The sequence below is a fragment of the Sus scrofa genome, chromosome 7, assembly GCF_054392235.1.
Source record: "Sus scrofa isolate SSC_HxYL_T2T_F1_AM1 chromosome 7, Sscrofa_HxYL_maternal_Yorkshire_Landrace_v2.0, whole genome shotgun sequence".
In the NCBI taxonomy this organism is placed as follows: domain Eukaryota; kingdom Metazoa; phylum Chordata; class Mammalia; order Artiodactyla; family Suidae; genus Sus; species Sus scrofa.
This window is the reverse complement of record NC_139389.1, coordinates 124,410,548-124,420,804: the sequence shown is the minus strand read 5'-3', so window position 1 is coordinate 124,420,804 and position 10,257 is coordinate 124,410,548.

The following is a 10,257-nucleotide window of genomic DNA, read 5'->3' as shown; positions in this document are numbered from 1 at the left end:
AAACAAGATAATAGTTGTCAACTTTTTTTTTTTTTCTTCTTAGGGGGTGTGACACACTTCATCACCAACAGTGAGTCATAGTGGCAATAATTTGCACCCAGGTTGTGAATCTTGGGAAAAAAAAAATCCTCTACGTGATTTTGTTATACCTATTATAGAATTATTGAGGTGGGTGGGCCATAGTAAATTCATGCATGTAACTGGGCTATATAGAGTTTTGTTTTGTTTCATTTTGTTTTGTTTTTCTTTTCCTGTGGCATATGGAAGTTTCCAGGCTAGGGGTCGAATCGGAGCTGCAGCTGCCAGCCTGTGCCACAGCCCCAGCAATGCCAAATCCCAAGCTGCATCTGCGGCCAACATTGCAGCTCATGGCAACGCCAGATCCTTAACCTACTGAGCGAGGCTGGGGATGGCACCCCCATCCTCATGGATACTAGTCGGGTTCTTAACCCACTGATCCACGACGAGAACTCCTGGGCTATGTAGTTTTGTGGGCTTTGTTTCCAATTTTTAAAATTGTGGCAAGGTAGACATAACATAAAATTTCCTGTCTTAACCATGTTTAAAGTATATCGTTCAGAAGTGTTAAAGTTTATGTCTGCAGCCATCATCACCATCTCCATAACTCTTTCCATCTTGCAAAAGTCAAACTTTATATCCATTGAATAATAACTCCTCATTCCTCCCTCCCCCAGCCACCAGCAACCACCATTCTACTTTATGTCTCTATGATTTTGACTGTTCTGGGTCTCTCATGTACGTGTAATCATATAGCATTTGTCTTTTTGTGGCTGGTTTATTTCACTTAGCCCTCCGGGTTCATCCATGTGGTAGCATAATTTCCTTCCTTTCTAAGGCTAAATAATAGTCCATTGCATGTATATGACATTTTGCTTATCCATTCATCCAAAAATAGACACTTGGGGAGTTCCTGTTTTGGTGCGGCGGAAATGAACCCGACTAGGAGCCATGAGGTTGCAGGTTCAATCCCTGGCCTCACTCAGTGGGTTAAGAATCCAGCATTGCCATGAGCTGTGTGGTGTAGGTCGCAGATGTGGCTCGGATCTGGCATGTCTGTGGCTGTGGCGTAGGCTGGTGGCTGTGATTCGACCCCTAGCCTGGGAAGCTCCATATGCCACGGGTGCGGCTCTAAAAAAGACAAAAACAAAAAAAAAAATAGACATTTGGGTTGCTTTCATGTTTTAGCTATTGTGCATAATGTTGCTACAAATATGGGTGTACAAATACACAATATGGGGCTCTGCTTTGGATTCTTTCGTGTACATACTCAGAAGTGGAATTGCTGGGTCATATGGTAATTATTTTAAGTTTTTTTAAGGACCCACCATACGATTTTCTCAGCCACTGCACCATTTTACATTCCCACCAAAAGGGCGGGAACAGCAAAGGTTCGTCTCTCCAAATCCTCACCACGCTTGTAATTTTCTGGGTTTTGTTTGGTTTTCTAATGATAGCCATCCTGGTCTGTGGGAGGCAGCTTTTCACTGTAGTGTTGTTTTGCCTTCCCCTGATGCTTAGTGATGTTAAGCATCTTTTCACGTCCCTCTTGACTATTTGTCTATCTTTGGAGAAATGTCTGTTCGAATCCTTTGCCCTCGTTTCAACTGGGTTTGTTACTGTTGTTGAGTTTTAGGAGTTCTCCAAATGTTCTGGATGTTAATACCCTATCAGATATATGATTTGAAAATATATCCTCCCATTCTATGGGTTTATGAAATTCAGCTTTTCTATTTGCACTTTTGTTGCTGTGCCTTTGGTGTCATATCCAAGAAACATTGCCTGATCCTAAGCTATGGAGTTTTATCTTCAGGCAGTTCACATATTAAAGTGTGATTTATCCTTTTGAATTTCTCAAGTACTTGTTCCATATATAGATATGTATATATATGTATATATTTGTCTTTTGACCTTTTAGGGCTGCACCTGTGGCATATGGAGGTTCCCAGGCTAGGGGTCCAATCAGAGCTGCAGCTGCCGGCCTACACCACAGCCACAACAACACAGGGTCTGAGCCGTATCTGTGACCTACAGCACAGTTCAGATTGAAGCCGGACCCTTAACCCACAGGATGAGGCCAGGGATCAAATCCACATCCTCACAGAGACAACATCGGGTCCTTAACTCGCTAAGCCACACCAGGAACTCCGAAAAAATATTTTTGAAAGGATGGTGGAAGGTATTAATCTGGATCTTTGAGCCCCATTTGGAAAACATTGATTTAATTCCTCAAACCCTTCCTTTGAAAAGTGGCAATAACTCTGTTTAGAACCTTGTGTGATTGCTGTTGCTTGCCCTAAGATGGTAGGTAAACTTGGTTGTTGTTTGAGAAGGGAGGCGGAGAGAACCTGGGGAGACCACGACTGCTCAGGACGAGACAGCTCCACACGAGTGAGTTCCCTGAGTGCAGTGTCTGGGCCCACAGGGTTTCGAGGCTTCAATTTCTGTTCTCTCCGAACACTAATAAATGAGGGGAATTGGCTTAGCAAACGAAACTTTCCAAACAAAGTCTGATGTGGAAACTGTAATAGCAGTTTATTAATTTATAAAGGGAGGAGAGTCCCTTCCAATGACAGAAAAATTGATGACTGCTTTCAAAATCAACCTCTGTTTTGTGTCACAGCACCCATAGAATTGAAGCTTAGCAGCCAGACAAATTGTTTGGAGATCATGAAATCGAAGCAGAGGGGAGATGATTTGTAGACAGAGGTATAGTCCAGGCTTAACATCCTGCCCTAGACAGGAGGCTGCCGAAGATCCTGACTGTCTGTTGTCCATATTTAGTGTCTTTCTCCTGGAGAGTGTGGAGTCCACACAGTTCATTCTGCCTCTTTGATTGTTCCCTTTTGCTGTAATTTATTCTAATCACCCCCACCTATTTACTGAGTCTTTGACCAGGCAAGTTTTCATTTAGTTTATGAGGTCTCCACATATTTTATGATGTCTTCCAGACAGACTCAGTCATCTGAAGTACGGTTTCAGAAATCCCCCCACACACACCCTTTAATAATCTATAAATATGTTTGGTGATATATAAATGAAGTCTCTAGGTTTGTAGTTTTTCTTCTATCAATAGCGCTCAAAGCATTGGACACAGTTAACAACCTCCTCCTTTTAAAAACAGTTTTCTTCTTTTTTGAGAAACTTTCTGGATTCATTTATTACTGCATTCGCTGGGGTAGTTTTAAGCATTATATGAGGATAGGAAAGAAAATATGGCATTATCATCGAAAGGCTAAGAAAACTAGACAGGTTTTATTTTGTGTCTGGTGGGGAGGCTTCACAGCACAAGAAAGGTCAAAGAAATTTATCAGTGCAGGATTCCTCTCCCGCTAGTGAAAGAACAACTGAGATCCTCCTCCTCCTCTTGTGAACCTGCATCCCAGCACTATGTCATTTGGGGAGCTGGATGCCTGAAGCCTAGAGTTTCCAAATTATGGTCTGTTTTCCAAAGGTTTAGGGAAATCGTTGTTATATGACAGCTGTCTGTTTTGTGTGCTCTTCACACTCTTAGCAGGATTTCTGTTTTTAATGTAGGATCCTTAGAAAGTGTGAACAGTGTACTTTTGCAACTACTTGGCATCCTGGTTTATTTATCTGAAAGTGACAGTGTTCTATCATTTTTTTGCCTTAGGAAAATGATGAGAAACAGCTTTTTCCTCCCAAGTTTGGTGTAGAGCTGAAGAAATGTCGTTTGATACTGGTATGATGTTTTAAAGACGTACTGAGATTTCCCGTACTGTCACACTATTTTCTGCAAGTTTCAGAAGTAGAATTTCTTCGTTATGAGAGCATTAGTTCATAACATTACCTAAATTTTAAGAAAAGAAGTTCCTTCCCTCAGTGCTCTCTGTATCCCTTTTGTGGATGGAAGCAGCTTATCATCGCTTATTAATATGGCAGGGTGATCATCACCCGTTTTGCAAATATATGGTATTTGCCAGAGAAGTTGAACATCCTTAGAGCTAAACTAAGCAATTTGCTTAATCTGAGATCAACCTGTCTGTTTACTATCTCTTGGATATGGTCACGATTGCAGAAACCATCAATAATTTTTTGGAGGGAGGAGGGGTACTATAGTGTACTTGTAAAAACACCTAGAAGCTCACATTTATGGAAAAGACTATGTCTGCTAAGACTCCAAATAATTTCATCATAGAGGTGGAATGATAATGAGGAAACAAACACTTACAATGTCCTAGTTTCCAGGCATGGAGAGAAAACAAGAGTAAAACGTCGTGTACCATCATCAGGCCAGCTGGTTCTAGGTGTAATCATGCCCATTTGAAGAAGTGAATGTCCACACCCAAAGAAAATTATAAGCACATGAGAAGTGGTTTGTCTTCTGTAGATAGTGACTTAAAACTAATCCAAGTAAATGTAGCTTTCAAATCAGCTCTGTGTACAGGGTATTGGTTATATGTGGATTCCAGAGAAAAGTGTATTTCTGTATTTTTTTTTCCTGTTTTATAATCACATCTGTGTGCCAGTCATTTAAATTTTTAACTGAATTTTTTCAGCATGTATTTCTATACTGCCTCATATGCATGTCTGTGAGAAAGCGGCGGGGAAAGGGCTCAGCTGATGTAACAGAATGACCATTGATGGTTGGCTATCTTCTGAATGAAATCTGGCTCAAGTTAAATAGCAGCAGTTAATAGTAACTAACAGAGATTAATTACCTGTCAGAAGTCTCTTGAAATAGTCTGTCCTGAGAAAAAGAGAAGTAATTTGATGATATGTAAATCCATGTTCCTTGGGAAGGCTTATTTCTCCTTTTTTCAGGTTACAGAATAAAAGGAAAACTGATAAACTTCTTTATACCTGATATCATTAGCTTAGGTCTTGCGATTTATATGTGAGTGTCTCATATACATTCTTATCTTTTGAGGCTATGCTCACATTCTTTTCCTTGGCTTAAAATACTTCAGTCAGTGTCTTCCTCTTTCTTTCCCAGTTCACCTACCTAATTTCTACATATTATGAGTGTCTCAGCTTAGAATCATTTTCTCAGGAAAATTTGTTTTAAGGTTCTCTAGAGAAACAGAACCAATAGGATATGTAGATATAATTTATTATTATAAATTAGCATAATTATAATAATTATAACTATATAGATATATATAACTATAATCATATAGTTGATATAGTCAATAGTTTAAAAAATACACACACATATAAGTTGTAAGGTATTGGCTCACACAATTTTGGAGGCTTGGAAATCCAAAATCTGCAGTGTGGGCAGGCAGGCTCAAGATCAGGAGAGCAGATGGTGCAGTTCCAGCCCAAAGGCCAGCAGGCGAAGTCCCAGAAAAGCTGATGATGCAGATGAGGTCTGAGTCACTCTACTGGAGAATTCCCTCTTGCTCAGACAGCTTGGTCTTTTCATTCTGCTCAGGCTTCAACAGACTGGCTGAAGCCCACTCACATTAGGGAGGGCAGTTTGCTTTATCCAAAGTCCACCAATTTAAATGTTAATCTTATCCACAGACACATAAAATGCACCATCACACCTTGCCTCTTTTCACTCTAACCCAAGTTTGAGTTTAGGGCTCTGGATGCCTGAATTAATATTGTCAGTGCTATATACAACTTTTGCTTGTGAAGAAACATTAGAAATAATTTATTTTATAAAATTAAGAAATGGCAGGAGTTCCTGCTGTGGCATAGATAGTTAAGGATCCAGAGTTGTCTCTGTGGTGGCACAGGGTGTAGGATCTGGCATTGCCACAGCTGTGGTGTAGGTCACAGCTGTGGCTCAGATTTGATCCCTGGCCCAGAAACTTCCATATGCCATGGATGCAGCCAAAAAAAGAAAGATAAGTTGTGGCATTTCTGGTTTGCAGTTATACTGAATGTCCTGTATGTGATTTGACCAGCTCATAGCACTTGCAAAAAGATTATTCCCTTCTGTGGTTTGGCTGCTATACTTCTATTAATATGACCCAGGATTTCATTCATTTTACTTCACTTAATCACTCTTTGAATTTTCAGTAAAACCACTAGGTCTTGGCCAATTTCCTTCCTCCTCTTTCAATCCTATTTTATAGTAATAGCATTTGACATGAGGTGTGCATTTCCAAACTGTTATTCCTATTTTAATATATTGATAGCTATTTAGCTCATTTGATTGATCTTAGAATCTTAGAACCTTAGAGGCAAAATAAACATAACAAAAGAGTAGGAGCATAGATGTTTAAGCTAACTAGTGACAGACCTGAGTCAAGAATTCATGTTTCTTGGAGTTCCTGTTGTGGCGCAGTGGTTAGCGAATCTTACTAGGAACCATGAGGTTGCAGGTTCGATCCCTGGCCTTGCTCAGTGGGTTAAGGATCCGGCGTTGCCGTGAGCTGTAGTGTAGGTTGCAGACGCGGCTCGGATCCCGCGCTGCTGTGGCTCTGGCGTGGGCCGGCGGCTACAGCTCCGATTAGACCCCTAGCCTGGGACCCTATATATGCTGCGGGAAGCGGCCCTAGAAAAGGCAAAAAGACAAAAAAAGAAAAAAAAAAAAAGAAAGAATTCCTGTTTTCCAGTGTCTAGTCTAATGATCTTTGACTCAACAGACATCAAGTACTTGTTACATCTCCAGGTCATGTGTTAAATGCCATGTATTGGCTCAAATCATTTTAGAATATATAATAATTTTATAAGTCACTGCCCATTTCAGTTGTAGAAGAGGAAATATTGAGATATCAAATATTATCCAAGTAATAAGCCCATGTCTTCATATAAATCAAAATTTAATAATCATTTTGTTATATGATAAAGTTCTTTTTTTTTTTGGCTTTTGTCTTTCGGGCCGCACCAACGGCATATGAAGGTTCCCAGACTAGAGTCAAATCAGAGTTGTAGCTGCTGGCCTACACCACAGCTACAGCAACTCCAAATCCGAGCCTCATCTGCGACCTACACCACAGCTCATGGCAACACCTATTTAACCCAATGAGCAAGGCCAAGGATCGAATCCGCATCCTCATGAAAACTAATCGGGTTCATTAACCCCTGAACCATGATGGGAACTCCTGGAAAAGTTCTTAAAGCAGCCAAGATAGAAATGTTGCTCAACTGCCTGCTACTAGGAGTTGTTCCTCGAATAAGCATGTTTTAGAGATCATTGATTTAATCACATTGAACCAACTGGAGATCTACCTAGTTGAATTACATCCGTTCACTTCTCTATCTCTTCTTTCTGAGTAATGAAATGGAGCTGTTTTGACATGACTGGACAGTAAACATATCTCACTCTAAGCTTGTCATTTGCCTTGACTTTTTGTTGTTTTTACACCAAGCAAAGATTGCCAAGTCAAACCGTGAAGAAATAAAATTTAGTTTGGTTTTCACCTGTGTAAGTTCTGGCCCAGGGATCGAACCTATGCCACAGCAGCAACCCAAGCCACAGTGACAACTCTGGATCCTTAACCCACTGTGCCGCAAGGGAACTCCAAGAAAACCTAGTTTTAAAATTTATCCTTATTTCTTAAATACCACAAGTGGCAGTAAAATAGCCTTCACTTGAAATAGTACTCTAAATTGCCCCTCCCCTTTCAAGAATAAGTACCTTTTGCTTAAACATACTGGAAAATTTGGAGTTGAATCTCAGTAAATGCTAATTCCATTCTCTTCGATGATATACACAGTGCCCACATGAGATGAAAGTTGTGGTAATTTGGGTAAAAACAATCTTTGCTATTTAGTTTAAAATTTTTTCCTTTAGTGACTATAAGCAGTGTAAATCACAGCTTTCAATGTTTGCTTTGCTGCTAAAACATGGCCAGTTGTATCATCAAGGTAAATACTTGGCTTTGAGACCTTGGATCCGAAAAGTCAAAACTCTGCATTTCTGTTAAACAGATACTGGCTTGGCCACCAACAGCAGGCCGTCAAAATGCCTTGTGATGTTGTTTGGTAGATGGAATTTAGGCCCTTCTAATGGGGGCATTGATATGCCTCTCCTTGCAAGGAGCAAGACTCTGGTGAACAAGAATTATGTGAAGGGCAGGGTGCAGGCCAGCCACCTCTGGGGCCAAATGAAAACTTTGGGCTCCATCACAACTGTCATGCTACCTTACAATTGATGGAAGCTCATCGTTCAAAAAATTTTTAAGCACCTTAGAGGCTTTTCTGATGCACATTTCAATATATCATTATCAAAGATGAGAAAGAATTCATTATGTCAGACCTACTTCAAAAATTGTGTGTTCCTTCTACCAAAGAAATCAACAACCCAGGAATGAATGTTTTCATTGTAGCCTACCTATTGTTGTGACCACCACCTATCTGATAAGGAAACTGAGAAACCCTTTCATTCCTGACATTTCCTGTTGGGAGTGTAGTTTTCTGAGCAATACGGAACATTGGCCAGTTACGCAGTATGTTGGATTTTACTGCCAGCTCTTTGTTTAAAAAGGGCGTGAGAGCTTTGGACCCACAGGAATGTGAAGTTCAAGTTAAGTGTGGCGGCATTGTACCACCTGTCATGTGAATAGACCCGGATTCTTAAGCAAATATGGTGTACACTTAAATTTTTTATCAACTCAGATAAGGCAGCTGTCAAATAGTTGTCTCTTAACTCTTATGTGCATATGATTTAGGGAAACTTTTTCACTCTAGGAAAATGTATAGAGGAGAAAACTGAGCCCCCAAAGTTTTATCCAGTGGATACTTGAGGGAGGTTTCTTTGGTGACGGTAGGGAGAGGGATATGTGCTCACAGAGTATGTAAATCCCAATGCATGGCTGAGCGTTGATTTTTCAGGACCATGTCCAACTTGCTAAGATTCAGACCCCAGCTCTTCTCTGTCTCTAGCTTCTTTATTCTGCCACATAACATTTCAAGATCTGTTTTGAATAAGCCCATCCAAATATTATACAGAAAAGCATCTATCGTCTGTGCTATTTTTAGGGGTTATTTAGAGACTACGCTATAGTTTCATCCAATAACACATTGCCATGTTTAATAAATTCTAACCATCAGGAAAGCCTTAAATTAGTATATAATTTACAAGACAGGGTTTCTCAGCCTTGCTTGGTACTTTGACATCTGGAGCTTGATAATTCTTTGTTGGGGGGTTGGACGAGGGCGGTGTGTGTGGGGGGGGATTGAGAGGACTTGCCTGTACATTGTAGATGGTTTAGCAGCTTCTCTGACCTCTACTCACTAGATGCCAGTAGCACCCTGCCCCCACACGTGACAGCCAAAAATGTCTCCAGACATTGCCAAATGTCCTCTAGAGGGCATTTCTCCCTGGTGGAGAACCACTGTTCTAAGCCGAAACAAAACGTTAGAGAAAAGGCCTTAGCAATTTCCCAGTTTGTATTTTCCATGCAGCTGTGATTGACTTAAGATCTCATGACTCCTTAGTCACAGAGATGCCTTGCGTTTCCTAGCTTTTCACTTAGTCTCTTTTCCTACCAGATCATGCTTTCTTGGTTTGGATTTAACATACGCTGACCCTCTGTTTATGGGCTCGTCCAACTACATGGGTTCGGTTAGGGCAGAGCCAAGTATTTAGTAACCTACTCCATATGGTATATATAAAATCTGTCGTGGTTATCCTTACGTATCCACTTGTACATATTGTTTCGGATTGTTTTCCCAATCTCTGAAAAAGTCGGTTGGGCCGTGGAGAAATGGACAGGGAAGGGACGGAAAGCAAACAAGGATACAATAGCAAACAACCTTCCAAGGAGGTAATTTTAGTTCAGTCTTAGAGGAGAGCTCTGGAGACAGTGTAGGTTACATCTCAGAAGTATCCAAATCAGGTACAAGGGAACTAGAGATTTATACTTCCCTGCCAACTTGTCATCATTTAAGGTGGAGTTTCTTGACCTGGACACTGTTGGCATTTGGGGGCTAGTTCTTTGCTGCGGGGAATCTGTCCTGTGCAGTGTAGGATGTCCAGCAGCATCCCTGGCTTCTACTTGCCAGATGCCAGTAGCATCCCAACCTTCTTCCCTACCCATTAATGACCACAAAAACCACCTCTAGACATTTTGACCTTTCGAGGTCAGAACTGCACTCAGTTGAGAACCACTGCCTTAAGGGTGGCCCCAGAGGAGGTGTAAATTCCCAGGAACTTCAGGCTATCTGGCAAAGTGCTCTTTGGCAGCCTAAGAGCAGCCTTCAGACTGAGACACAGGTGCTGGCTGCGGAGAGTGAGCGCCCCCCTCCAGGAGGCCGTGTGCCGGAGAGGCTAATGAATCCCAGTGGATGGGAGTACAGCGCTGACATCATCGGCTA